We start from the raw sequence: 26,200 nt of genomic DNA, 5'->3' as shown, positions 1-26,200 counted from the left end.
CGAAAGTGCTACTGAACCTTGACCTTTCATGAGTCTGGACATGACCCCTGCCCTTATGGATTGTATCTTACAGAGAGGGGTCTAAGAGATACCTAAGTACATAACCCCCCCACACACATGCAAACAACCACACACATACACTCACACACACGCACACACACGTACACACGTGCACAGGCGTGAAAATGTATAAGGCTGGGTGAAGGACCTCCAAAATAAGTAGTCAGAGGAGGCCTCTTGGAGGCATTAAAGACACGATTGGAAAGCTTGATCTTGGCAGGGAGGGGAGAGGAGGTGGTAAAGATGAAGACAGAGCTGCTGGGGACATGGTAGGCTGCCGGTGAGTGTCGGTGGCTTGGAACCTGTGGAGGGTGGCAGGGGCTTAGTTTGCACTTCCAGTGTGGAAACCAGAGGTTTCTCAGGTTGGCTCAGGTTGCCCTACGATGAACCTCCCAGGGGCTGGGCAGCTCACCTCTTAGAATTGTGTAAGGAGCTCCTGAGGCTGGAGGTCCGAGATCAAGCTGTCTGCAGAGTTTGTTCCTTCTGAGGCTTCCTCTCCTCTTGGCTTGCACGTGACTACGTGGCCATCTTCTCCCTGTGTTCTCACATGACCCTCCTTCTGTGTGTCTGTGTCCCAGGCTGCTCTTATTAGGAGGACACCAATCATCCTGGATGGGGGCTGCTCCAACGACCTCCTGTTGCCTTCATGGCCTCTTTAATGTCCTGTCTTCAATAAAGTCACATTTTGAGGCATTAGTGGTCAAGACTTCAGCATACGAATTTTTGCGGGACAGAATTCACACATAACAAGGGGGTGGCAGAAACTCCTTCCCATGAGATGAGACACAGGAAGAGCAGCCAGACATGGGCAAGTGTGGAGGAGAGTGGCCTCTTTCCACCTGTGGATATGGAGTGCTGCCCAGAGAGGCAGGTGCGTGAGGCTTGCCCAGGACCCGGCCAAGGACCAGCCACTGAATCTTTGGTCTCTATGAAGTGAGGCTGAGCCTGCCAGCTTGGCCTACTACACACGGTGGTGGGGTGCAAAGGAGCTAGTAAAGTTTAGAGTGTTACACGAAGAGACAGTCGTCAGAATAACGTGAGTAATTCCTCGGTGCCGAATGCACGCTCGGCTGTGCTAAGAGCAGGGTGGATTTGCAAGTCCTTATTCTCACAGGTTGCCTGACCTGATGGAATGGGGAACGCAGCCCAAGGCCCGGACAGAGACCCACACTCTTTTTCCATATTATATAAATGCCAGAAGTAAAGCTCTGATGCTGGAAGTGATTCAGTCACCAAGCTGGTATCCAGTGCTGACGGCTTGTACATTCTTCTGGATTTTGTGTGGGCTGCAATTGCATTTATTTTGGAGATGTTTGAGAGACGCATTTATGTTCTAGTTGTTAGATCTTTTGCTTTCCTAAGCAGATGGAGGAGGGTGCAGAAGTTCACACAGGGAGGGCCACGCCGTGGGCAAGGCTGAGGAGTGGAAGGTACAGTCTCGCTGTGGGGGTTTCTTTTGCTGGTGATGCTTTGCCGTTCAGTTCTTCTTGATGAAATTCTAGACATTTTGGGCAGTTTTAATGGGGGAGAAATTTGGGGCAGCTTGAGAGGAGAGCTTTTTGGCATCCTGGAAACGTGCTGTCCAGAGGTTTCCCTTTCCACAGATAATGCGTAACACACGTGCACTTGCGTGAGGCCCGTGAAAGGCCTTGCATTGCTTTTCTGCTCTGGAGTGTAAGGGCGTCACTGCACACCCCAGCCTGGACAGTCTTAAGCTCTGCCTGACCTGGGGGAGCGCTGCTCTTCTCGCTCTTATTCTTCCCCAGGCCGGGCAGGTTCCAGCTAACCTTGTCCAGCAGACAGGGTGGCTGCTTTCCCGCCCGTGAATGTGAAGAGCTGATTTTTCCAGCAAGTAAGGCTTTGGTGTAGGGCTGCCTACGCTCCCCTCTCAGCATGTTCTAGCAGCTTGTTGCATGTAATCACTCACTGGAGTGGCTTTCAATGCAGCCTGAAGGTGTGCCGTCCAAACCAATCCCTTTCCGTCTTGACCACCACCATCTCACCCCAAATCCAGTGGCCTCAGTGTGCCTCCTGGCCCTGCATGCCAGCCGGAGTCTCATCACCCGGCTGAGTGTGGAGGAGCATGGCCAGGCCTCTGAAGGGTGGGGGCCAGGTCCAGGGCCACGGGCTGGGCAGGGACGGGGAAGGCAGGGAACTGACGGAGCTGCACAGGGTGGGGCCAGAGGCAGGAGGCGGGGCTCCAATGTCTCCAGAGCCTAGGAGGGACTCAGGAGGTTCCTGCCTGGGGAGAGCCGGACCCTGGAAACAGGACTCTTCCTATCCATGCAGGTTTTGGTAGGTCATCTTCCCAGCACTGCTTGGTGGTTAAACGAAAGATTTTAAACCAGTGCAGACCTGTGCTCCACATTAAACGTAGAATCCTAAGTGGCTTCACCGCCTGGGCTTCGTTCTCGTCCGTAGCTGTAAAATGCCAGTGCTGAGGGGCTGTGTGAGGCTTCAGCAAGGCGAGCATGGATGGGTGGGGTGTCGGGCAGGGCATAGCTCTGGCTCTGGGGGTGCTTATTTGGGGGTGCATCAGAGCTTCCAAGCACAGCGAGGCCCCTCGCAGTGCTGAGGTGGGAGAGGGAGGGTCTCACCGCATGGGCCTCCTTCCCTCTCTCTCCCCCGCGTGTCACCCCCTTCTGGTCTCTCCACTTCTGCTGATTGGACGGTGGGGACTCTTCTCCCTCCCTCTGCCCAGGCTCCTGCTGGTGCCGGGTGTGCTTGGGCCACCCTCGTGGGTCCTGATCCCATGTCCTCCCCGATTTCCTCCTGAAACCCAAAAATTACTTCCCAATGTGCTTTCCAGACTCAAATGACCCCACCCCACCTGCCCCACCAGGACTCTCCTCAAAGGAAACAACTTTAGGGAAAAAAATGAAGCTGTTTTAAATATAAATGGCCAGGGCACAGTAGGCTCTTATTAAAATACAGAGAGATTAACAAGGTCTCATTCCCCTCAATTATTAACAATGTACTTGTTCTTCAGAAAAGTGCCCATGAAAATTTAAAACAGATGAAAATGGTTGTTCACTTAAAACAGCTCAGTTAATCTGTGAGCAATGTTTTATTCAGTGCATTAAATGAACAGCGCGATGTCGGACACCTGCTGACCCATCACCCCAGGCCCAGGCCGGCACGTGGATGGAGAGAGATGGAGAAGACCAGGCACGAGACTGTGGAGAGCCACACCACCAGAAATCCCTGCCCGATTCACCGTCCAGCCCACACCTGTGGATGCACAGGGAGTTGCAGGCAGGGCTCCCACAGTGGACTCAGGAATAGGCAGGGAAGCTGCTGCCTCCCCAGGTGAAGGGACCAGGATGGGGAGGCAGAGAGGCCTGTCCAGCCCCTGTGGCTGTTACCACGGGTGCCTCCTCACTGGCCAGTGCGGCCTCACCTCAGCTTCATAAATAGGGGAGGGGGCCTAAGAGTTTTCACATCCAGGCTCAGGCAGAGGGGAGGCAGGCAGGAGTGGCCGCTGGTTTTTCAGACCTCCCAGGGAGGCCAAGGAAAAGGCCCGCCCTGGAGTAGGCGCGGTTCTGTCTTCAGCTGGACGCTGGAGGGTTGGGCTGTGTGGGATACTGGTCCCTGCTGCTTCTAGGAGGATACACCGTCCGGAGCTGCACAGGTTGGCTGTGTTTTTTGGATGCTTGATATTTTGTTTTTTCTTCTCTTCACTCTGTCATGAAACTGGCAATAGTAGGTGGTAAATAAATATGTATTATAGATGAATATTTGCTGTGAGCAAATTAATAAAGGAGTGAATAAATGAACAAGTGATGTAGGACCTGTCCTGTCTCAGAGACCCCCACAAAGGCCTGCACACTGACCAGAGCCTGCCTTCCTGCCAGGGCATTGGGATGCCACTCTCGAAGCTGCAGGACTCTCGAAGCTGCGGGACTCTCGAGGCTGCGGGACCCTCGAGGCTGCGGGACCCTCGAGGCTGCGGGACTCTCTAGGCTGCGGGACTCTCGAGGCTGCGGACCCAGCCACTGATCTCACTGAGGAGTCCCAGTCTCAGAAAACTCAGCGGCTGCTTCTGCAGACCCTGCATCCTCCCCTCCCTGGAGAAAGGAGAAGCTCTGGCTGAGTCCTGGGACTGAACCCCTGGGTGCCACAGAAGCAGGCTTTGCTGCCTGTCAGTCAAGCGGCGGGAGAAACAGACCTGGGGAGGAGGCTGGGTGGGCAGTGTTTTCTGCACAGCGACTTGCTCCTTAGCCTGGTGCCATTTACCCCCAAATACCCTGAAGGTTGACCCCAGGGTGAAGACGTAGACTGCGAGTTTTGGGGGGATAGAGTGGGCTTGGCGGGATGGTGGCGCCTTAGCAGGCTGTGCCCCTGAGGCGCCCAGTTCCTGTGGCTCAGCTCTCGGGCTACGTGCACAGGAGCATGTTGTCAGGGCATTTGGGTGTGGTGGGGGGGGGGGAGGGAGCCAGGGCTGTCTCTTTTAATGGGTATCTGCAAGCATGTGATTGTAAGAGAGGAGGAAGCAGAGGAAGAAGAAGGCCTCCTTGGGAGGTGCGTCATCCTGCGGAAGGCTGAACAACAAGGGTCTTGGAGACTCAATTCAGAAGCACCGTCCTGCAGAGTGGGTAAAAACAATAGGGCTTCTCGAGGCTGCACGGGCGTTCGTGCTATCACCAACGCCTGCTGCGAGTGGGCCTACATACTCTTGGGGAAGAGAGGCTGTGACGCCAAATGATGGACTCTGAGTCAACTACAAGATTAAGCAAAATTAAAGTAGGAAACAAAGAGCAGCTGCTGTGATGGCCCTGCGGAGATGATGTTAGCTTTGGGAACAGGACAAGTGAGCCCCTGAGCTGCATCTGCACCCAGAGGCTGAGCCGGCGCACAGGCCTTGCAGAGGGACTGGCCTGGGCTTGTAGAGAGGCACAATGGCCCCGGGCCTGGAGGAGCAAGGGTGGGAAGGGGGCAGGCCAGCTCCTGCCAGGCTGGAGAAAGAGTTGAACCTCATGCCACCTGTGCCTGGGTGACTGTGAACATGTAACAAATGTGGTCTTATTTATGTTTTGAAAAAGGCAGCACAAACCAACACGAGCCCTGTGAGGACTAGGTGACAGCCGTCCAAAAGCTGACACGGGGAACAAGCCTGGAGCAGCGAGGATGGGTGCGGTGACGGAGGGTGTGCGGCCAGGCCCGCAGTCGGACCTGGTCAGATCAGAGGAGAGAGGGCCGCCAGGCTGTGGACGAAAATGAGAAGCTGGGAAAGAGCAGAGAACAGGAGGCTGCCACTCTCCATCTTTCCCAAAGTCACTCCAGGAAGAAGGATGTCATTTACTGAAATGACAGACTCTCTATTTCACATTTTTCCCCAAGTGCAGAGTGCAGGGAAGCAGATGGGCTAGAGCCAGGGTTATTCATGTATACTTTACATAGTATACTTTCCCCTTTTAAGTGTGCAGGCCTGAGGTTTGCCAAATATGTGTAGGCATTTAATCACCACCATGGTCAAGATGTAGAATATTTCCACCATCAAAACGTTTGCTTGTGTCCCTTGACAGTCATGCCCCATTCCCCAGCCCCGGCCCCTGGAAACTGCTGTCTGCTTCATGTTCCAGTAGTTTCATCTTTTCCAGACCATCACGTGAATGGAATCAGATGTATGAAATCCCATGGTATGGGGTCTTCTGAGTCCAGCTTCTTTTATTTAGTGTGATGCATTTGAAATTAATCCGTGTCTCAGGCATCAGCTTGACCACCAGGGAGCCAAGAGGCTCATCAGCAGTGGGTCCCAGAGGGTGAAGGGACAGGGAATGGGGCAGAGGCGATGCGACCTGCCAGGTCCCCCACAGGGACCAGATATGCTGCCTCTGCCCCTCCAGGCATGAGGAGGCTAGCCAGGGAAGGCCTGTGGGTGAGGTCGGGAGAACACACTGGGAGGTGCATGTGCCGCACTGGTGTGGGAAGTGCGTGAAAAGTGGTTGTGTGGGGCAGGGTGAAGGCCTAAGAGGCAGCTGCCATTCACCAATCTCCTTGTAGGTGTTCAGTCCTGTATGGCAGCTTCCTTTAGTTTTCCTCTTCTCAGAAATACTCATGGTCCTGAGCCCATGCTTTCCGTAATGTGGATGTGGGGTTTCACCCGCTCGGCCAGCCACTGGCCAGCTTTTAAGGGCTTAGGCTCACACTCCTCAGCTCTGAAAAATGTTCCTAGGAAAACATATCACTTTATTTGCCTGTGCAGCAGTCGATCAACGAATTGTGTGTGGGTGTGTGTGGGTGTGCACGTGTGAGTGTGAGTGTGGCCAGGGTGGGTGGGAAGGAGTGGGTGAAAGGTGAACTTTGCTCTTGAGGAACTTGCAGTCTAATTCGAGAGGTCAGATGCTTGCTCAGATAATTGTAGTCCAAGGCAGAAAACAGTAAGCCCCAGAGGCCCGTGAAGTGCCCCTGAGCTGGAGAGGTGGAGGAGGCCATCAGCATCATTGCTTTCCTTCCACGAGAGAGGCCATGGAGCTTTAGCTCTCTCAGGTCCAAGAACTGCGTTTGTCCAGGGGTCAGCCCTGGATCACTATCATGAAAGCCACGGCTGGGTGGGCAGATTTCTTACCTGGGGCTCCCCAAGTTGCTGCTGGGTTCAGATGTTCATGCCAGCGCCCTCAGCCAGCCACGCCCTGGGCCTGCCTTTCTTGCCTTTCTTGCTGATGCCCCTCCAGCTCCCAGGGCAGACCCCGTGCTCTTGGCTGATTCTGGAGACACCTTCCACCCACCTCCCCTTGCCCTCGGCCCCAGCACCACCACCTATTTGGGGGTGGTTTTCATCTTGCAGGGTGCCAAGTGGCTCATAGCCCCTGCTGCCACCACCTCCTAGCTTTCTCCTGCGAGCTGCCACCTCTCCCAGCTGCACTGTGCCCTCCTTGAGGCCAGGGCTCCAGCTAGGCCTCTCTGTGGCCTTGGCAGTCCTCCAGGTCGATGCTTCCCAACTCACTGACGGGTCAGGAGTGAGGTGTGGGGCCGCCTTGTTTAGCCCAGGTCCTGTGGGGACTGCCGTCTGAGAAGCTGGGCCTCTGTGCAGAGGGACCTCCTGGTCTTCAGAGCAGCCCGCCCCTGTGGCAGGCGTCCCTCCACATCCTCAGCTCCCAGGCTGGCAGCCCCCCGGCTCTGCCGGAACACTTGAGTGGCAGATTTCTCACCATTTCCTGCGGAAGCGATTCCAATTTCAATGTGAGAACGTGACTCCTTTTAATGAGTCAATATCTGTCTTCCTGAATCTTTCACCAACTGGCTCTTGTTCTGTCTTCTGGAATCTCACAGGAAAAAAAATCCTACCCCCGCACCCCTGACAGCATCCAGTGGAGACACTCCCGGAGTGAAGCTCTCCCTCTGCAGTCAGGGTGGGCGACTCACACCTGGGGGTTCTGACCCCACCTTGGTGGGAGTCCTCTTTCACCACCACAAACAAACACGGTGGAATCGGCACCCTGCCCTGCCCAGCCAGCAACTGGGGGAGACTGGGAGCACCGGGTGAGCCTCTGCAGCAGGGTTCTGGCCCCACTGGCCCTCTGACGGGCAGATGCATAGAAATCTCACCCTGTTCGGCCTCAGACAAACAGGCATTCTCAAGACAGCAGCTGGTGGAGAAGGAAGTGAGCCTAGAAGTCCATGTCAAGCCCACGGTGCCTCCTCCACCCAGCCTGGCATCCTGCCTGGGGGCTGAAGGGAGACTGGCACCCGGGGCCTGCTGGGGCAGCTCAGCCACCTCTGTCTCTAAGGACCTCGGCGCCCCACAGGTGAGGCTGAGGCTGGGGGCCGGGGTCCTGGTCCCCCCCCCCCCCACACAGCCCTCCCTGCTCCTCCAGCTGCCCCTGCCTGTCCCTGCTCACCCTGCCCTCGCCCCCAACTCTCTCATAGACCAGGAACCACGTGGTGAGGCCGGGTGCATATTCACATGAGAGAGAATGCCATAGCAACCCTGAGACAACAGGAACACTATCCTGACAGACGCTGGAGATGCCCCTTCCTATGGGAGTGTGTATGAGCCCTGGAGCCACTGAGCCACAGGGCAGGGAATCCTCACTTTGGTAAAGCTGAGGGCATTGGCCAGCATGGATTTTGGGGAGGCAGGTTGTGTATGTGGTGAATTGGGAGTCTCTGCTGCAAGCTGGCTTCTGAGTTGCCTTGTGCCTTGGAAAGCACGACTGGTTGCTGAATTCAAAGGCAGGTGGGCAAGGACGCTGCACACGAGAGGCAGTGTGCTCAGCGTGGCCAGCAAAGATGCTGTGGGTGTCGGGAGGCCTCAGCTCTGGCGGTGGCTTTGAGGTCTGGGGTGCACAATCTTGCTCGGTATTTTCTAGAGACTTAGACACCTGGCTTAGGAGCCCAGAGGACTGGGGCTCTGACCCAACATCACACAGCATGTGTGAATTAAGATCAGGGGTTCTAAAGTCACACTGCTTTGGGTTTGCACCTGTGCTATGACTTCCCATACAGCCTGGATGACCCCTTCTGGGCCAACAGTACACTGTGGGATAACAGCACCTGCCTCAGGAACCCCTCTGAGACCCCACCATTTGCTAGCCCTGCGACTTTGGGCAGCCACTCTACCTCTCCGTGCCCAGCTTCCTTTTCTTAATAATGGAGGCAGAACGGAACCTGCCTCACTGATGAGCCGTGAGGATCACATGAGATGAATCAGGTAGAGGGCTTTGAATAGTGCCAGGTCCACTGTGTGTATCTGACACATGTGAGTTACGTTGAGGAACTCAGAGGGTTGGGTGGGGGTGAAACAGATCTCAATGTGTGTAGCACGTAATACACACAGCTGATGATGATTTTTATGACTGGCAGTAATAGCGGTGCTATGTCCCATCTCCTCTTTGTTTCTCAAGAATAACGCACATGCATATCTATCCAAAATGTGTACATGCTTTTGGGGAACATAAACCCAGAAATACAAGACATTACCACATATAAAAAGATCTGCTCTGCACAAAATCAGCAGCGAGTCCCTGAAGCCTATTTAAACAAGACAGAATCCTCACTCTGTTTCCATGAGAAGAATGGAAAACAAGGGAGAGTGAGGCAGTTCTCTCCTTTCTAAGAGCGCTTCGCCATCTGGAAGGAAGAAAAGGGCTCTTAATTAAGAGCAAGGAAGGGAAGGCTAAGAGGGGGCCTAGGGCCCAAGTGGGGAAGGCTACAGGACTCCCATACATTGGGAGCCCTGGCACTGAGCCTCCAGTCCCTCCCACTGGCAGGCAGCGGCGCTCCTGCCGAGAAGGACATCAGTAGTCCAGGGACCCCAGAAGGTTCCACAGCAACTTCACTGAACAGCCACCTGACCCTCCTGGAGTCTGCAGCACTCAGGAGAGAGTCTATAGTGATGATGTTCAAAGTGTGATCCCTGAACCAACGGCATCAGCACCACCTGGGGTCTTTTCGAAATGCACATCCCTGGGCCCCATTCCAGACCCAGGAAGAGCCTCCTGGGGCGGGGGGGGCAGCAATGCTTGTTTTAACAAACCCTCCTGGGGGTTACTGATGCGGGTCAGTAGGAAGAGAGAATTGTGGACATCTTCTGGATTGTGAGATGGGGCAACACCACTGTCTGCTTTCCTGCATCTCAGTGTGCAGAGAGCTTGAGTGTGGGTGGTGGGCAAATCTGAATTCAAATCTCATTTTAGTCTCCTGTTGTTTGTGTGATTTGGGGAAGCTGGGCTCCTCTGTTTTGATATCTCTAAAATGGGGTAATAACGCCTAGTCTGAGAGGGTCCTCGTAGGGATTGGAAGTAACATATGGGAAATTCTTGGCATAAGTTCTTGTCAAATAAGAAGACAGATGAAGAAGCCCTCCTCCATCTGTACCTCTTCTTCCTATTTTCCCCAGAACTTGGAATGGTGCTTTGCCCTTAATTGGCAATTAAGAAATAAACAAAATTAATTGAAAGCCTTTCAAGCACTTCTTGTCTGGAGCTCCACTGGATGGTTCCTTGTCTTCTCCACTCACCCCAGCAGACGCTGAGCATAGGAAGAAGCCGGGGTAGCTGTGTGGAACACACTTTAACAAACAGAAATCTAGCACAGCTTATACGGCATCGCTGCCTTCCTGTCCCATTTTATGTCCAAATCCTAATGCAGTTTTGCCAAGAAGCACCCGACATTTCTCCAAAATCTTTTCCCAAACCCAACCAGCCAATCCCCACTCCAGCCAAAGACCAAACCAAACCAAACCAACTAGCAAACCAACCACATGTGCAAGCACCTGCACACATACATGCACACACATGTGCACACACATGCACACACACCTGCACACACATACACCCACACATGTACCCACCTGAGCACACCTCTGCACACACACCTGCACACACACACCCACACATGTACCCACCTGAGCACACCTCTGCACACACACATGCACACACATGCACACACCTGCACACACACCCACACACGCACCCACCTGCACACACACATGCACACATGTGCACACACATGAACACACGCTCACACCTGCACACCTGCACACACTTGCACACACATGCACACACCCAGGCACAAATACACCTACACATGCACACATACCCGCACACACACCCACACATGCAGCCACCTGCACACACCCCTGCACACACACACCTGCACACCCCTGCACACACAAGTGCACACACCTGCACACACATGCGCACACACCTGCACACACCTGCACAAACACGTGCACACACGTGCACACCCCTGCACACACGTGCACACACGTGCACACACCTGCACACACACGTGCACACACATACACCCACACATGCAGTCACCTGCACACACCCCTGCACACACACACAAGTGCACACCCCTGCACACACAAGTGCACACACCTGCACACACACCTGCACACACGTGCACACACACCTGCACCCACATGCATGTGCACATGAGAAAACAAATGCCTGTCCTCTCTCTGGTCCAGTTCAGGTAGGTGGCTTTGCCCAGCCCTGCAGGTGATGCTCTTGCCCGTGCCAGCGAGAGCTGTGTGGGGCTGCAGAGGAGTCACCCTCCTTTTCAGGAGAGAGGAACCACGGAGGTGCTGCACTGCTCCAGGGCAGGACAGTGAGGGCTGGATGGGGAGCGCGTAGCTCCAGCGCCCTGTCCTGAACTGGAGTCAAGGGACCGTCGGCAAGAAGAGCCAACGGCATTTTCATTCCTGCTTTCAGCCCCACATTGGGTGCAAAACACCAAGTGGACAAAAGACTGTCAATACATGCCAAGCTGTGAGGGAAAGTGCAGCTCACTTAGCTGCCTTGACATCGATTTTCACCTGCTTTTGTTGATGAAGCTGCATTCGTAATAGTGATAAATCCATTAGACAAACATGGCACTCCATTATTCACAGTGTCTGCCATGCGGGTGTGAGACGACAGGGCTCTGCCGGGGCTGGCCAGGCTGGCCAAGGGGTGGGAGCCTGCAGAGACTGGCAGGGCAGTGCAGAGGAGGGGCCCGGGGTGCTGGTGGCCCCAGTGCTCTTCCCCGGGTATGGGGCCTTGTGAAACTTGCCTTACCTTTCTGAGCTCCAGCTCTCACCTGTCCCTCAAGGCTTGGAGAGAAACGCTGGAGAGAAACCCAAACACAGAAAGGATTTTCGTCCGCCTCTCCCTACCTCTCCTCACAGTCATTCCGTGGCGGCAGCTGGGAGGAAGCCCTCCCCCTTACAGGCAGGAAACTAATACTCAGAGCTGGGAATTGATTCACTGAGGGCCCCACGAATCCTTCAAACCAGGGCCTAGAACCCAGGGACAGAGTTTCTGACGCCAGCTCCACCTGCATCCAGAAGCAGCTGCCTCTTGGCTCCGTGTGTTGTGAGAGCAATGCTGATCTCCCCTCATAAACTGGGACAGGGATCCAGCTGAGAAGCTTGTGGTCCCTGGGAGCAGCCTCAGGGCAGGGACCGGAGTTCCTCGCTAGAGGGAGGGCCCATGCCAGGGCTGTTGGCACAGCGACCAATGCAGGCTGACTCTCCAGGGAGGCGGTACTGGGCCTCCACTGAGGAAGATGCACCCTGGTGGTGGACATGTGGCTGCTGGGGACAGTGCCCGTGAGCCGGGGCTGGCCTGCATGGGTCTGGGAGAGCAGAAGTGGAGAAGCTCCCAGGCTGCTCCGGTGCTGGGCACGGTGGGTGCCTTCACAGTCCTGGCAATGCCCACCAGTCTACACGAGGCTCCTGAGTGTGTTAGGGATTGGCCGAGCCCCCACATCCCCCTGTGGCAGAGCTGGAACTTAACTGGGCACTCTCCCACTCCCGCCACCCGACCCTATCCACTGTGCCCAACTACACAGACGGCTTGAGGCCTGGATTGAGGGTGTGATGTCCTACCTGGGCAGGTGAAGTCACTGTCTGTCCCAGACAGCTGGGAAAGCATCCAGAGGGCTGGGAAGGCTGAAGAAGCAGGGGGGCAGTTCGGTGGAGGGAGGGGGCAATGCTGGGCCTGGCTGTGAGGCTGAGGAGGCCTGGAGGGTGAGAAGGTCAGGCTTGCTCTGCAGGCACCTGCCCCCAGGAAGCCTTCTCTGATTTATTTCACTCCCAGATCGCTCAGTCCTGCAGCCTGGTGAGCGGACGTCGTGGAGACTGATTGGCTTCTCTTGTCCTTCCTCCTTGGTGGGAGACTGAGCCTTTGAGTGCACAGAGGGGATGCTCTGGGATCCATCTCCTCTCCTGCCTCTGCCCGGTGCAGCCTCCTCACCTCAGCAGCACTTTGACACTGTGGCAGGGAAGCTGAATCTAACAGGGACTGCAAACAGGAGCTGACACAAAGAAGGCGGCAGTAGCAGGTGGAAGGTGAGGTGGCGGTGATAGGGACCATTTCCCTCCAGGTTTTCACGAATTCCTGGGCATGACGGTAGGTGGTCTTTGGCACGCCCCTCCAGGGTCTCCCAGGCCTTTTAGCCTGTCTTCAGAGCACGGAGTATACACTAGGCAGGACCTCTCAGCCCACCCAGAGCTCTGGGTCCACCAAGGGCACTGAGAGAAGGCGCCCTGGATGCTGATGTGCCCTCACCCCGCACCCTGTGCACCGAGCACTGAGCACCGCTTTGGGGCTGGGGAGGGCATGCTGGTGACCCTGCCTCTCACTACCTAGTAACTAGGCTGAGGGTTACCTGCCAGGGCCTGATTCGTGCACAGTAATTATGCCCTCAGAAGCCATCCTGCTAATTGCTTTTGCTATTTCTGGACTCTGCCCCTCCTGATCCGTCCTTCGGCTAGAGACAGAAATAACCTGACACTTGGTGGATGATTACTCCGTAGCAGCCCCAGCATCAGCACTGCAGAGCAGCAGATGCACACCCCTGACTCAGCGCGTGGGTCTGGGGCTGGGAATCACCGGGGGGTGCCTGACCCTGGCATGGGGAGCACACCCCAAGCCTCCTCCCCATTGGAGGATGTGCTCCCACCTTTCTCCCGTGTTAAGCTGGTCTTACGGCAGCCCTCTCTCAGTCCTCTCCCCTCACCTGCACCTCCTCCTTCTTTTCCATGTCTCCAGCTTACGGGAGAGGAACATGGGAAATTGATTCCCAATTGTGTCTTTTTCCTCGCGTTGGTCCCCACTCTCTTTGGAGGGGAAATAGGAAGTCAAAATATTATGGTTCATATTTGCAAATACTCTTTTACTTTTAAGAATGAATGAATGATGGCAATAGTGGACAGACAGTAAGGAGGAGGGCTTCAGAGAAAGGTGAGAGCCTCTGGGGTGCAGCCCTGGCAGGCTTCCTGAAGGAGATGAGGCCTGAGCTGGCTCTGAAGGGCAGGCAGCCCCTGGATAGACAGGATCATTGCTCCTGCCACAGAGAGAGACTGAGTGGTAGGAACAGTTTGGGATACCAGGTTTGTAGGTCTCCCGGGGTCATGTCATAGGCAGGCACAGAGCCTCCCCCTTCTCCAAGCGGGGTGAACCCTTTCCCTTCACACCTTGGAGCCGTAACTCTGCAAGTGAAAACTGATAACAGGAGGAGGAAGCTTCCATGGTTGCCCAGGCTGGGGTGTCTGTTAAAGGAAGCAGAACAGTTTTTTGGCATCTGAGGCTGAGCGCCTTCCTAACCTCACTGCTGGGTCCCCTCCTAACTCCCAAAGCAGAGGATACGCATATGTATAGTTGAACAAGCAAGGACCCCGAATAAATCACCGTCCTCATCCTTGAGGGCACTGGGCACACAGCTGGTGGTTCGATAACCCCTCACGGCTGCACTGATCCCCACACATGCCGTGGCCTCACCTCCTGAGCTGCTCTTTGGGGTGTGGCATCTGCTGCCTGGGCTTTGCACCTTCTCTTTCTGCCTAAACCCCAACTCCCCAAACAGATGCAAGTACCTCAAAAGCAGCAGCTCCTTGCATACCTCTTGGGGCCCCTTGTCTGTCACAGCGCCCGGGCTCAGCCCCAGCCATCTGTTCTGCAAGAGGCATGCCTCCATCCTTTCAGTCATCTCTCCAACACCTGCAGCATGCCAAGCGCTGTGCCATGAGCGAGCATAAGGTTGGAGAGACACAGTTCCCGCCAGCAGGGAGCTTGGAGTGGAGAGGGGGACAGCAGTTTCAGTGAGGGACCAGAGGTGGAAGCCCAGGGAATCCAGAGAAAAAGCTGTTCTGCTCATGCTGGGCTGGGGGCAACGTCACTGGGATGGGGACATGGTTGGGTTTAAACAGGTTCAGAGGGAGAGATGCTTAAGGGAGCTCAGGGAAGCTACAGCTTTGCCCCCAGTGCCCATTGGGCACGCTTGGTCATTGACAGAACTACAGCCAGTCCCCATCTTATGAAGGTTTACCTTACAGTTTTTTGGCTTTTCAATGGTGCCAAAGCAACACACATTCAATAGAAACTGTACTACTGACACAACCATTCTGCCTTCCGCTTTCACAGCACTCAAAAAAATTACATGACACATGCAACACTTTATTATGTAATAGGCTTTGCGTTGGATGATTTTGCACAATAGTAGGCCAGTGTCCATGTTCTGAGCATGTTAAGGTAGGCTAAGCTAAGCTGTGATGTTCAGTAGGTTAGCTATATTAATTGCATTTTTGACTTAAGGTATTTTCAATTTGTGATGGGTTTATGGGGACATAATCCTGTCATTAAGCTGAGGGGCATCTGTAGGTCTATAACTTGGGTTTGTGACTTTAAGACCGGGGTTCACCTTCACCTGCCTATGCCGTCGGTTGTGCTGGGGCTGAGGCTGCAAACCCAGGAAAGACAACTCACATGGCTTTGGGCTTCTGCTGACACAGGGGCCTGGTGGAATCCTGGACACCTCAGCTGAAGGGTTTGCAAAGGACTTCGGCGGTGCAAACAAAAGTCGCTCTACTGCGGTGTGTGCCGGTGGAGGAAGTTCAGCGCTTCTCCCGCTCTGTTCTCTACGTTGTTGACACAGGCCGAGCTCAGATGCAAACAACAGAAACAAAGCCGATGTTTGGGCTTGTCTAGGGACTATCCCCGTCTCCAGGAAATCCGGCAGGGGACCCAATGCTCCCAGTGTTTATTTTCCTTCTTTCTTCAAGTCTGCTCTCATGCATGTTGAGACAAAAGTCTGAGGCCAGGTAAGAACAGAGAGCATTCAGGTTTACCTGCCAGACTTGTCCTCATCAATAAACGCTATGCTTCTTATTGGTGCTCCCACCCCAAGCTCCCACAGGCTGCATCTCAATTACAGACCCCACTGGAAGGATGCCAGCACGTGCCCAGCTCCCGTCACTGACAGGAACAGACAGGAAAAGCCTGTATTTAAGGCCCAGGGCCTCCTTATCTTCTGGTCATTTCACTCTTTGGGACTGGCAGGTGCTGCCTCTCAGACCCTAAAATCAGGCCCAAGACTGTGGGGACTGGAGCTGGGAGAGAATGGGCCGTTTTTTCTCCTAGGAAGACAGTAATTGCAAATTTGTCACCAGCAGTGACATGGCGGTGAGCAATTAATTCTGGGGGACTCCCTGCCTGTCACCAAGTGTGTCTCCTGCCCTGAGCAGCCTCTCTTGCTTAGAAACCTATCCAACCTTTCAGTCGATGAGCTGATTTGTTGTAGACCCCGTTCTCTGGGGGCAGCAGGGTTTGATTTTGGTGACACGGCTGTGTGAGGTAAGGAGAAGAGATACAGACAGAACACTAGCAATGGCTAACACTTGTGTAGAGCTCACTATGTGACAAACCTGCTTCCAAACGTATACTTATTACAGTAGTAGCCCTGTAGGGCAGGCACTGTTATTATTTCCATTTTAGAGATGGGGAAATGGAGGCACACAGGGGTTATTAATCAACTAGCACAAGGACCTACAGCTCAAAGCAGCTGGTCTTGCCCTGGAATGTACGGTCTTTACCGTAGCACTGCACGGCCCTTCCTTGTGTGTGCCCCAAGGAGCTGGTGAGCATACTAGAACCAGGCTGGCTGCTTCAAAGCCAGAGTCACCCTCACGATGTGTGCGTGCCTGGGCCAGTCACTGCTTTTTCTCTTAAGCCTCAGTTTTCTCATCTGTGAAACAGGACAGTGGCACCCACTTCAGAAGGCTGTCATGAAGGCAAAATGGCAGAACCCCACACAGTCTCCTGACCCCCCTCCTGCTCCTGTCCCAGAACCTCCGTCTGGTTCTCACCCTGCTTGGCATGGAAAGCATCACTATGACTTCCCCAGTGCCCCATTTGGTAATCACTTGTACTACATTGTTGCCAAGAATCATGCTGATTTCTAATGCCAAAGGACCACATCTAGAACCGAACACCCTAGCGGTCTGGACCCCTGACTTATGATGACATGGCCAGCAGCAGTGAGGAAACTCATGCTAGCAGCACCAGCCCTGACGGGGTGTGCATCCTGCTGGCTGCCTGGAGGTCTGAGGGTACAGAAGCGCTGCTGGCCCTTTAACGAGGAGCATTGCAGGGCAGGCTTGGAGTGGAAAGGCCACAGAGTTCTCTATAATCTGCCAAGGTCGGCTGGTGTCAGAGAGAGCAGATTATCCAGGTAGAGGCTGGAAAACTTATGTGTTGGGCTGGAGGAAGTCTTACTTTCATTATTATTATTATTATTATTTGAAGCTCATACTGAAGTAAGCTACGAGCTCAGGCACCAATTGCCCAGGGCTGGGTGGTGAGGTTCATGAGGCAGAGAAGGCTCTCTCCGGGGTGGGGTCCCATGAGTCCAGGCCACATGGGGCTCCTGGGCAGGACCATACATCCAGCCCAGGGTGCACTACTTGATGGGATGACCTTTGGTAAGACACTTCACCTCACTGGACCTCAGTTTCCCCAGTAACATACCTAAAAGGTTGAATCCAGTCTCTAAAATTTAGCTTTCCTTCTAGCTTTTATCTCCTGTAAGCGTTTTGATCTATAAGCTCAGTGGAGGCTTAAGGGCAAAGTGCACACCCTTGGGTCCAGAAAGAGGGAGCCCATTTGCATTTGAAAGACCCCAGAACCTTCTGAATTCTGCCTTGAGTGAGGCTAGAAGATGGCCTGGCCTCCCCAGCAAGAAAAGTGGGTCCCAGGCCTTCCCCCAACAGCTGCTGACCACATCTGAAGCACAGCAGATGTTTGCTGCTCTAAAGCTGACTTCTTTCTCTCCAGAAGCCGCCTGAGGACCTCATGGAGGATGCATTCGGTGCTCGCCTTTCCCTCCCTGTCCCTCTGGCATGGCCTGTGGTTGGAAACAGTCACAGCAAAAGCAACTAGCTCGACTAAGAGCAGGATGAGGTTCTCTCCACAGCCAGGAAGCAGGCTGGGATTGAAGGGAAGATGAGATTGTGAGATGAGCTATTTTGGTAAGAGGACACTGTGGCTCCTCTGCTGGTTTGCAGAACTCAGGGTTAAGTGGCATCAGAGTCTCTGTGTTGGGCACATGGATTGGAAGGTTTCTGCCATGTTTGTGGTTTAGTGAGGAGGATTGTGACAGGAGGCGCCGGGGTTGGAAGAATCAGGCCAGTGTGGTGCCATGTGCTCCTGTGGATTGGTCCAACTTCCCATCGCCTGTCTGCCTCTGCCTGCCCCAGGGAGAGGGAGCACAGCCAAATGGCCAAGAACTTTGACTTTTCATTCCAACAGCTGGGCTGAGGTCCTATCTCTTCTTCTCACAGGCTGTGGTATTTGTACAAATCAGTTAACCTTTCTGGGCCTCAGTGGGATAATAGGAGTGTCTCCTCACAGGCTTGTCAGGAGGTCTAAATGACAGGGGGCTTGTCAACTGCTGGGTGTAGGCCACAGTCCGCAGATGTGAGGGTTGGCCACATCCACCTGTGTCCACTGCCTGTGCCAGTAACCCACTGCCAATCATTTATTCCCACCAAATTAAAAAAAATTCTTGATACTAATTTTCTTGCCAATTTTTATTTTTTCATTTATTTCTTAGGTTTCTATTGATTTTATTATTTTTGGTCTATTTCTCTGCTAAGACACTATTCTCTAAAACCAGTTACAATAGATATCTTCAATCAATCAATCAATCATCTATTGATCTGTCATGTATCGTCCGTCTATCTACCATCTATCTGACTCTGTCAATCTATCCTCAACTATATTAAAAGCAGGCTCATTTGCAGGACACGCATCTTTCCGACAGGTCCATCAGTCCTGCTCCATGTAGAGGAAAATCTCATTTTCAAGGGAGCACTTTAACCGTGATGACCGTGTGCAGGTGAACAAGCCAGCAGCACATGGTGGCAGGTGTTTGGAGCACCAGGCTTTGAGAGTCAGAAACACACGCCAACGCCTCAGCACCTGGGCCCTTAGACAGGAGGTTCATCCTGCATCCCAGCGAACAGATTCACCTCCCAAAGGCCGATGGGCTGGAGAGGGCTCCTCCTCTTCAGGTCGGGTAGAGGGCTGCATTTTCAGATGTGAGCCCTTCACAGTCTCTGCATCTCTGGAATTGCCCATGCTGAGTGGAGCCCTGAGGAGGACAGCTCACCGCCGCGCTGTGAACATACATGACCAGTGGGCTTTTCCTTGACCCGTGAAGTTCTCCTTGTGGGTCTCTCAGTGCTGCTGTGGTGACTTCAGCCACTGCATCTGTTTCATTGGAGTGTTACCTTATTTCACACTTACCCTTTTCTGTCTCTTTTCTGTAAAAACTTTCTATCCACCTTCCCCACCTGGGCTGAGTCCCGGCACTGCGTCCCAGCCTCATGTTGTCAATAGTCAATCTCTCCACATACCACGCTCCTGCCTTGGGGGTTCCAGGGCTGCCTAAGTCCACCCGGAAGGGTAAGCAGTGCAGATCCCTCCTCTCCCTGGCTGCCCCTCTTCCCACAGGCCAGCGGATTCTCCTTTCTCCATTGCACTGACTGTGCAGTGATTCCCGTCCGTCCGCACTGTCTACAGTGTGGACAGAGTGCAGCTTGCTTCCACCTGGCAAGCAGTGGGGTCTGGAGTGAGGGCGGAGACAGGGAGACAGATCCTTCTCTGGAGGCTGTGGGTGACAGGCTACCTCCGGATCCTAGAGGAAGGGGCCCTGCTCAGGGAGTGGGAGGCGGTGGCCACCAGGGAGACACAACATCTGTGCTCACTTCGGCAGATGCCGAGATTAGCACCAGGGAGGGGCAGAATGTGGTGACTTGGAGCTGGGAGTCCACAGGCATGCACACCCATGGACACACAGATGCACAGACCAGCCCACACACACACCTGCACAGATCCATTCACACACAGGCACGCCCACAGACACACAAATGCACAGACCAGATCACACACAGACACGCACACACAGACACATGCACACACATGCAGATTCAGTCACACACAGGCATAGACACACAAACACATGTACACACACAGATACACTCACACAGACTCATGCACACAGACACATGCACACATGTATATTACACACACACACACAGATACAGACACACAGATCCACTCACACACAGAGACACCTGCAAACACAGATGCACACATATACAGGCGCACACGGACACTCGGGTGCTTGTGACCACTCCCTGCGTGGGCACCATCACACACGCTGGATCAGAGCCACGGGCGTCGTGGCTTTCTTGTGGACGTGGTGGCATTTGTTGACGTAAAACGAAAGAGTGAGGGGGAGGCGGCAGCCATCTGAGGAACACAGGCGCTGATGAGGAGTGTGGCTGATGGGACAGGCCATGAGCGAGCGATCGGGTAAGCGTGTTTATACATCAGGAGGAGCACGAGCTTGTCCTCGTGTGGATCTGCTACGTGCACAGGGGTGCGTTTCGTGCACACTTGCTCCGGCATTTTGGTCACGGGTGCCAATGGCAGGCATGTGTTAGACACAAGTGCTGCCTGTCTCTCCTTGAATACGGGTGTGCCCGTCCTGTCATATGTGCTCGGTGCTTGCTGGAACTGCTCCTCAGCCCCTCACTTCTGGCCCACCTCCAGTGCTCTGCCCTGAGAGTCCTGCATCCCGCACTCACACTTACACCTGCAGATTCCCCAGGGCAGCTGGCTCTGGTGCCCGCAGGGCTCCTAATAGCTGAAGGATATGGGAAACACCCGGTCACCTCTGTCTAAGCCAGTGATCTTTGATCCAATTGATAGGGGCACCTTGGAGGGTTGCAGGCCAGCAGAGAGTGGGGCTGGAAGGAAGGTGGGTGTTTCCTTCCTCCCCCTTCCCACCTCCCCAACAGCAGGTAAAGATAGTGATGGATGAAGCTGGAGGAAAAGGCAGATTGGTTCTGGGTCCTGATGAATAAAGTCTTTTATGCTTCCTGAAATTGCCAGGCTGCCGGGGGAACACAGCCACTGCAGAAAGCTGTGGGATTTTCCCCTGATTGGTGGCCCCAGGGGGAGGACTGACAAGTGGTTATCTTGTTTATTGTTTAAGGGAGAGAAACAAGCTGTCTGGCATTGTCTGTTCTGGGATGTTCTGGCCTGACATGGGGCGGCGCTCTGGGAACCCGGTACGGCTGGCCCAGCAGCAGGGAGGCCCCTTGCAGGCTCAGTCAGAACCGGCCAGGCTCCTGCCTCAGGCCCCGCGGCAGCTCTTGCTGCTGACTATGGCACCCCCTCTCCCTGGATCCCAAGGCCCAAAACCAAGGCCTGCTTTCCCTCCTGGGCCTTGTCCCCCCTCTTCTCTCGAGCCTCTGCACAGACTGCTCTTAATCGCCCCCAGCCCAGGAGGGGCCAACTGTGTAGCGGTTTCCACCCAGGGCTCAAATCTAAGCCCACTGGTGAATTGCATCCCTCTTTAGGCCTCGATTTCCAAACTGCAAAATGGGTGTGGACACTGATCTCATTGGGCTACGTGAGGATTACATGGGATGACGTGCAGAGGACTCAGCTCGATGCCCAGCACCAGTAACTGGTAGTTAAAATGTTCTGTTCCGCCTCTAATGGGGCTTTTTGCCCATTATTTAACCTGCTCTTTCCTTCTGAATTTTCCAGGCCTAGCTCAAGTCCCATTTCTTTCTTGAAACGCACCCTGACTAATATACACTAAATTGGATTCCTTTGCTTCCTTGAGAACCCTGTTGAGTTTGAGCCTAAGGATTACCCCGTGTAATTAATCCTGTATTGTATAATTAATCCAACCAAGTCATCATCATTGAGCACCAACCATGTGCCAGACTTTTTTCCTAAGAATTTCCTCCACTGAATGTCAGTTCCATTAGAGGCGGGAACATGTCTTACAGGTTTGCTTGTCGGAGCGTCTGCCGTGGTGCTGGGCACTGAATGGTGCCCCAGAAACACGGTTCAGTTGCTGGGAGGGTGGTTAGCAGGCATCAGTGGCTCTGTCCAAGGAGCTGTGGGCCTGGAACAAAGAAACAAGAGTTTCCATGCCTTAACGTTGGACGCCCAACAAAATAGACGAACTCACAAGGTGATGTCAGAGAGCACAGCAGGCGTCCAGTGGGTCCTGTCCTGGAATCTATGATTCTGAAGGGACTGAGAAGAATTCCACCCCAAGCTCTTACCCAAATCGAGAACTGCCCGCTGTGCGATGCTGCCTTGAGCACTGACATCCCTTGGCCTGTCCGAGAGGCAGGGGCTCATTATGCACAAAGAAGCGTGTATGTCTGCACATGGCATGACTGAGACCAGTTCTCACAGCCCTAAACAGGGTGGAGCTTGTCCTTTGGAGAAACGTGAAAAGAATCGAATCTGGCTTCTGCATAGCAACTCCTCGGATGCTCCGAGACCATCGGTCCCTCCCTGGAGCCGCACCCCGCTTGGTGCTCTTTTTCCCAGGCCCCATCAGAAGTGATTTCTAGATCTCTTACTGCCCTGACCCCTCTCCTGTGCACACACCCTGTTTGTGCACAGCCATATCTCTGTGGGTCACCGGAGCAGAGCAGAGCACCGCCGGCTCTGAGCAGGGCACCGCGCCGAGTGGCCCGTCTCTCCTCTACCTGGAACCGTGTTCTGCAAATGCCACCTGAGAAAGAGACACTGTCTTTCTTTATTCATTTTGTTAAGCAATGGCATGAACATGGACAAAACCACATACAAATGTATGGGCAAGGATATATTCTGCAAATCGAGTGCACAAATGAAGGCATGGATTCAGGATTGAGTAAAATGTGATATATGCTCATGCGTGTAATCCCTGTAATCACAGCACTTTGGGAGGCTGAGGCGGGCAGATCACCTGAGGTCAAGAGTTTGAGACCAGCCTGGCCAACATGGGGAAACCCCCGTCTCTACTGAAAATACAAAAGTAAACTGGGAGTGGTGATGCATGCCTGTAATCCCAGCTACTCGGGACGCTGAAGCAGGAGAATCACTCAAACCTGGGAGGTGGAGATTGCAGTGAGCCAAGATCATGCCACTGCACTCCAGCCTGGGCAACAGAGTGAGACTCTGTCTTGGAAAAAAAAAAGTGATACATGTTTGGGCCCAGCTTTTCAGAAGATGCAAAATATCTGCATTGATATTGTTCAAGGGGAGGCAAATAAGTGAAATACTCCTCTTCAAATTGTTTTATTGTGAGAAAATATACATAACATAAAATTTAGGATTTTACCCATTTTTAAGTCATTCGGTGGGATTAAGTACATTCACAGGAGTGTGCAATCATCAGCAATATCCATCTCCAGAGCTCTTTCGTCTTGTAAAATGAAACCTTTGCACCCATTAAATACGAACTTTCTATTTTCCCTGCCTCCAGTCCCTGATAATCACTGTTCCATTTTCTACCTCTATGAATCTGACGACCCCAGGCCGCTCTCGTAAGTGGAACCACAGAGGATTTGTTCTTTCCTGACTGGCTTATTCACCAGCACAAGGGCCTCAGGTTTCAACCGTGTGGTAGCAGATGTCAGGATTTCTTTCCTCTGCAGGGCTGCCTGGTGCTCCGCTACACGCAGAGACCACATTTGGCTTATCCACTTACCTGTCCATGGGCACCTGGCTGGCTGTTTTGGCTTTTACGAATAAAGCTGCTGTGATCATGGGTGCACACATGTCTGTTTGAGTCACTGCTTTCAGTTCTTTGTGTGTATACCTAGAAGTGGAATTGCTTGATCATGTGATAATTCTAAGTTTAATTTTTGGGAAACCACTGTGCTTTTTCTCACAGAGTTTTATATGCTCACTAGCAATGTACAAGTATTCCAGTTTCTCCATATCATCACCAACACTTACTCGTTTTCATTTTTCTGATAATATCCTGATGGGCATAAGGTGATCCCTTGTGGCTTTGATTTGTGTTTCTCTAATGACGAGTGCTGCAGACGGTCTTTCCATAAGCTTATTGGCCATTTGTGTATCTCCTCTGGAGAAATGTCTACTCAAGTCCTTTGCCCATTTTTGAATTGCGTTGTTTGTGGCATAAACGACTGTTTGAAATAAGTGTGAAGATATTTTTTATAACCATGTTTAAATTGTGTTGTGTTTTATTTGGCGAATATAAAGTATTCAGTAGAAAAGATTCTTGTCTCTTCAATACATGTGATTTTAAAGGGGAGCATCCTTTAACAAGAGGATCAGAATATGTCAAATAGAAGAAAATTTTCCTTTTTGCAGTGAAGTGCCGCTGACAGAGAAAGAGCACGCCAGGTGAGTCCCAGACAAGCAGGCCTGGGTGAGGCCAGGGCTCAGGACTGGGTGCCAGATACAGCTCAAGCTGCCCAGTTAATCTGAATCTCAGATCAACAAGGAATAACTTCTTAGTACAAATACATCCCCAATACTGCGTGGGACATACTTGTACTAAACTGTTATTTGCTATTTGTCTGAAATTCCACTTTAGTTGGATTGGGTATCCTGTCGTTTCTTTTGCTAACTCTTGGCCCCCTACACAGTGTGACGCAGGGCAGGGTGTTCAGGGAGTCAGTGTCACTGGGAGGCACCAGACAGAGTAAGCTGCTCCTTAAGAGGAGTATTGAGAAGGCCATGAGCCCAGCTAAGTCCCACAGGAGTATGGCACTGCCTCCTGAAGACTGTAGATGTTCTTTAAAGTAAACTGCATGGTTTCAAAAGAAGCCCAGCGGGGGTCTCTCCGGGATGGTCTGCCTTTGCCAGTCGGAACCATTTTTACCATGAAAAGGTCCTTGCAGCACACATTTCCTACTGGGGCTGGCCAGACACCACCCTTTCCTTGAGGGGAAGGGTCCCTCTTTGTCAAACACACGGTTTGGGGTGGGGGCCACTAATCAGCGTGCTCCCTCCTGACACAGGGCGCACGTGGTAGCACCATCCACCCCAGTGCCCCTGCCCCTGCCTGACCTGACTCATCCGGGGACAAGAGCGAACCAGTCTGGGACCAATCCCAGGCCCCACCTTGGCATTTTCTAAGCAGAGCTGGTGGGGGAGGCTTCTCTGCTCTCTGCTCTGAACTGTATGTGCTGCCAGGGCACAGCCTCACAGGGACAACAGCTGGCCTACAGGGAGCAAAAAGCTGTGTGTGTGTGTGTGTGTGCATATGTGTGTGTGTGCGTGCGTGTGCATGTGTGTGTGTGCGCATGCGTGCGTGTGTTGGGAAGGTTGCACCAGGTCGCAACGTGCTCCTTGCAGTTCTGCACTGCGTCCTGCACGCCACATTGTGAATGCAAGAAAACACCTAGAACATAGCCTATGTCACCATCCAGTCTATCTCCTGCTGCAATATCAAAGCCATGTATGACCTGCAGTTACCTGTGCTTTTGGAACTTGTGGCCACACTGTAGTTTGTTTCTGTCCCTTGAAACACAAGTTCCCAGATCTCAAGTGCTGAGCCCAGGTGAGAACTGAACTCTGGAGATGACAGAAATGCTTTGATGGGAGCAGTGAGGCCTCTGGGGCAGCTCTGGTGCCTCTGAGACTCCAGGCCTTAGGGATCCCAGGGCAGTTGATCTTTCTAGAAAAATAGTCCTAATTACTCACCATTGTCCTGATACTCTGTGGGCACAGATTGCCTTAAAGGTTTCAAATAGGATGCAGAAACCAAGTCAGACAAAGCCCACGTGGCCCACGGCCTGTAGCTCCTGACTTCCGGGCAGTCCTGGGCCAAGTTAATTGCGCCCATGCAGTGGCTCTGGCGCTGGAAAGGCCCTCAGCTCAGAGGCCTGCCTGCCCTCCGCTCACCACGCCACTGTGCAGAGCCCCATCCTACCGGTGGGTTCCTGTGGTCCTGCGGAGGTGAGCACCCGGCCCTCCTTACTCTGAGTCCTTAGCAGGAATTCTCACAAAAGAGGTGAACACACCACGGAGCTCTCCCGCAGAGCCAGAGCAGCTGCAGAGCTCAGGGACAGATCCTGGAGGCAGACTTGGGAGAGGCTTTTGAAAAGAAGGAGAGGTCTGCAGAGGGGTCGTCAGCCTAGAGCTGAAGGCAGGTGAGGGAGGAGATCCCTGGGGCAGGGCCGCGCACACCCATGGAGAGGTGGGGTGAGGAACGGGAGACGTCCTGTGGATGTGTGTGAGGACCAGAGCCCAGGACCTCCGTGCTGGCTGGGAGCACCGTCTCACTGATGGCGGAGGGGCTGCGGGGTTTGGGCAGCAGCACCACATGAATGAGGAATCTCTTCTGCTCGACTCGTCTGACGTGCCTGCAGCCTCTGCCTCCCAGAGAGCTGACCAGGCCTGGGGTGATTCTGGAGGATCCCACAGGAGGAGAATCAATAGGAATTTCAGAGTCAGAGAAACCTGGGTTCCAGCCCCAGCATTGACTGATCTGAGACTCTGGGCAAGTCCCGCAAGGTCTCTGTGTCTTCATCTGCAAAGTGGGACCAGAGGCACCTTCCTCACAGGGCTTAGGTGAGGGCCAAACTGGATAC

The sequence above is a fragment of the Rhinopithecus roxellana genome, chromosome 15 (assembly GCF_007565055.1).
Source record: "Rhinopithecus roxellana isolate Shanxi Qingling chromosome 15, ASM756505v1, whole genome shotgun sequence".
Lineage (NCBI taxonomy): Eukaryota > Metazoa > Chordata > Mammalia > Primates > Cercopithecidae > Rhinopithecus > Rhinopithecus roxellana.
The sequence above is the reverse complement of the archived record's forward strand: the minus strand, read 5'-3'. Positions refer to the sequence as shown.